This window comes from Rutidosis leptorrhynchoides, chromosome 10, assembly GCF_046630445.1.
Source record: "Rutidosis leptorrhynchoides isolate AG116_Rl617_1_P2 chromosome 10, CSIRO_AGI_Rlap_v1, whole genome shotgun sequence".
Taxonomy (NCBI): Eukaryota; Viridiplantae; Streptophyta; class Magnoliopsida; order Asterales; family Asteraceae; genus Rutidosis; species Rutidosis leptorrhynchoides.
In genome coordinates, this window is record NC_092342.1 from 209705163 (window position 1) to 209709626 (window position 4464).

Genomic DNA, 4464 nt, shown 5'->3' on the forward strand with positions numbered 1-4464 from the left:
AAGGTAAGGGAAAGTGATCTTTTATGGTGGCATCATTTAATTTTCTATAATCAATACTTACACGCCATCCTGTTACAGTCCTAGTAGGAATAAGCTCATTTTTCTCATTTGTAATGACAGTCATGCCACCCTTCTTAGGCACGCATTGAACTGGGCTTACCCATGGACTATCAGAGATTGGATAAATTAAACCTGCATCTAGCAGTTTAATAATCTCTTTCTTAACTACATCTTGCATATTAGGATTTAGTCTTCGTTGGCGTTGCACATACGTTTTATGACCTTCTTCCATAAGGATTTTATGTGTGCAATACGAAGGACTTATTCCTTTAATATCATGAATCTTCCATGCAATGGCTGGTTTATGAGCTTTCAACACAGAAATGAGTTGTGATTTCTCATTTTCAGTAAGAGAAGATGATATTATTACAGGTAATTCAGATTCACCATGTAAATAAGCGTATTCCAAATGGTTTGGAAGTGGCTTTAACTCTAATTTCGGAGGTTCTTCTATCGATGATTTATATCGATATCTGTCTTCTTCTTTTAGCATTTGAATTTCTTCTGTTGTTGGTTCATATCCATTAGCTATAAGTGTAGCTAACATTTCAGCTTCATCAATTGGTTCATTACCTTCTCCTAAAGAACATTCTCCTGTTCCTTGTAATTCTGGAAATTCTTCTAATAATTCTGCATGTGCATCTATAGTTTGAATATAATAACATGTATCATCTGCAGATTGTGGTTGTTGCATTGCTCTATCAACTGAAAAGGTAACACTCTCATCCTCTATACTTAGGGTCAGTTTCTTACCGAACACGTCTATCATTGCTTTAGCCGTGTTTAAGAATGGTCTTCCTAATATGAGAGGAACTTGAGAATCTTCTTCCATGTCCAAAACAACAAAATCTACTGGAAATACTAAAGTACCAACTTTAACTAGCATGTTCTCCATTATCCCTCTAGGATATTTTATTGATCTATCGGCTAGTTGTATGCTTATTCTTGTTGGTTTCAATTCTCCAAGGTCTAGTTTAGTGTATAGTGAATACGGCATTAGATTTATACTAGCACCTAAGTCTGCCAATGCTTCTATTGAACTAAGACTACCCAGAAAACATGGAATTGTGAAACTTCCTGGATCAGATAGTTTTTCTGGTATCTTATTCAACAGCACTGCTGAACAATTAGCATTCATAGTAACAGCCGAGAGTTCTTCCATTTTCTTTCTATTTGAGATTAGATCTTTCAAGAATTTAGCATATCTAGGCATTCCTGAAATCACATCAATGAAAGGAAGATTTACATTTATCTGTTTAAACATATCCAAAAATTTGGATTGCTCGGCTTCAAGTTTCTCTTTCTTCATTTTACTCGGGTAAGGAAGTGGTGGTTGGTATGGTTTAACATAAGGTTTATCCTTAACTGTGTTATCTTCATTAACTTTTTCAACTACCGGTTCTTTTTCCTTATCTTGATCAGGTTGTGGTTCATGTGGAGTAGGAATAGTTTCATCAGAAGTTACAGGTATTTCAGGTGGTTTAAGTGTTGTACCACTTCTTGTGGTAATGGCTTTAGCTGTTTCATTCCGGGGGTTAGCGTTTGTATCACTAGGTAGACTTCCCGGTTTTCTTTCACCTATTAACCTTGCTAGGTTACTTACTTCTTGTTCCAGATTTTGAATAGAAGCTTGTTGATTTCTAAATGCTTGAGCATTTTGTTCATTGGTTTGTTTCTGAGATGTGAAAAACTGTGTTTGAGTTTCAACTAGCTTCGTCATCATATCTTCTAAATTCGGCTTTTTATCATCGGTTTGTTGTGGTGGTTTGTTTTGAAAATTCGGTCTTTGCTGGTTGTAAGTATTATTGGATACTTGTTGATTGCTAGGACCTTGTTGGTTGTTGTATGGAATATTTCGGTTATAATTCTGGTTTTGATTGTAAATCGGTCTTGGCGGTTGATAATTATTCTGATAATTATTTCCAGGCCTTTGGTTTATGTATGAAATATTCTCTCTTTGTTCCATTGTTAATTCAATACTGAGACAATCTTTTGTCAAATGTGGTCCTCCACACTGCTCACAACTAATTCGTATTGAGTGAATATCTTTAGTCATCTTTTCCATTCGTCTCTCCACAGCATCTATCTTTGCGGAAATGGAATCTAAGTCATGGCTAGAATCGGCTCTAGCTGCTTTAGATGATCTAATGATATCTTTTTCTTGGTGCCACTCATGTGAGTGGGAAGCAGTGTTATCAATAATTTTGTAAGCATCAGTTTCGGTTTTCTTCATAATAGAACCACCAGCTGCTATATCTATGTCTTTCCTTGTAGTGATGTCGCATCCTTGGTAGAATATTTGTACTATTTGACAGGTGTCTAAACCATGTTGCGGACATCCTCTTAACAACTTTCCATATCTTGTCCACGCCTCATATAGAGTTTCATTTGGTTTCTGCGTGAACGTAACAATTTCTGCTTGAAGTCTTACGGCTTTAGATGCAGGAAAGAATTGTTTAAGAAATTTGTCAACTAAAACATCCCATGTATCAATCGCCCCTTCAGGTAACGATTCCAACCAATCTTTAGCTTCTCCCTTTAAAGTCCAGGGAAATAACATGAGATATATCTGTTCATCCTCCACTTCTCGGATTTTAAATAGTGTGCAGATCCTATTAAAGGTACGTAGATGTTCATTTGGATCTTCCTTCGGCGCACCACTAAATTGGCATTGATTAGTCACCATATGTAGAATTTGTCCTTTGATTTCATAATCTAGCGCATTAATGTCAGGATGAGTAATTGCGTGACCTTGGCCAGTGCATTTAGCTCTCATTCGGTCTTCCATACTTAGAGGTTTCAGATTCTCCATAATTGAATTTGTTGAATCGGTATCACTAGATGATTCTGATTTAATGGTTCGTTCCTCAACAATCTCTGTTTGAATGATTGGTGGTTCCGGAGGAAATTTTAGTGGTTCAGGATCTACGAACCGTTCCTGAATATTCTCCGGATTCTCAATTGTGAGGTCGGGTTCAAAAAATGGATTATCGGAAATTTGAACTGAAGTACTTGGTCTACTGGATGACGATTCTAAAGAAAAATTAACGGCGGTTATATTTGCTAAATGTCTTGATCTAGTTACAGGTGGTGAACGTACAAAAGGTGGTGAACGTCTTGCTCGGTGCATTCACTGAATATCCTATTAGTTTTAAAAAGGAAAGAAAAATTATAATAAGTTATCCAATCAATAGACTTTTCTGATTTTGCCCACGGTTCGAATAGCCAAAAGATGCAGCAGAGGGGCAGGATTCGTTTGGTCTCAATATAATTGAGGACTGTTTGGCTCCAATAACCCGGTCCACGTACAAATCCAACTATTACTACGAACCAGAAAATTTTGATGTCTATTAATTTAACCACTTAAAATAAATTTTCATAATTTTAAGAAATTTAGATAAGAAGTAGAATAAAAATCTATGTCCTAAAACTAGAATAGCGAGAAATAAGAAAGAAAAAGAGCTCGTCGAAAAAGGTCGAAAAAGAAAAATGGTTGAAAAATAAAAGGTGACGGAAAAAATAAAAGAAACTTATAAAACTTAAAAATACTTGACTAACCTAACCTTATTACTACAACTAACTTAAAATTATAATCGCAAATTGAAATTACTAATTGGAATGATAATTGATACATAGTAAAAGGTCGTCTAAAAATATTAAAGCTTACAGGAAAAACTAAATCCCAAATGGAAATAACTTTAAAAGAAACTAAAACTTAAAAAGGCGTCGCAAAATTCTAAAGCACCTAAATCTTAGTCTAAAGAAAAAGCACTTAAGGAATTCTACGGCAAAGCCTAAAAATCTAGGAGTAAAAATAACTATAGCAAAAACTAAGTTTAAAATTAAATATGAGCTAAAAATACAAAAGTTATGCTACAACGATTAAAAAGGGACAAAATATAAAAATATACAAAAAGTTGTAAAAAGTACAATTTTTATAAAAATATTATTTTTATATTATTTATTTAATAAAACTACTAATTTTACAATTTAAATAAACTAATTAAACTAAAAATACAAATTAATAATAAAAACTAAATTAATATATATTATATATAACCCTAATTAGGGTTTTAATATTATAATTATTATTATTATCCGTAATTAATGCAGGCAGGCTGCAGTCTGGCGTGTCAGATGGGCTCATGCGATCGCATGAGTCCTCAGTTGCCCAGCCATGCGATCGCATGGGCTAGGGTTTCGGGCCAAAAGCTGGGCTGCTACAGTGTTCGGGCCGAATTAATATATATTTATTTTTTTTTTCCTGTTTTAATAAAATTATGTAATATATTTATATAAATTAAATAAAACTTATATTTTTATAAAATAAAGATAAAGAAACTTTTATATAACTTACAAACTCTAAAAAAAAATATTTATATTTTTGTTTTTATTTTTATATTT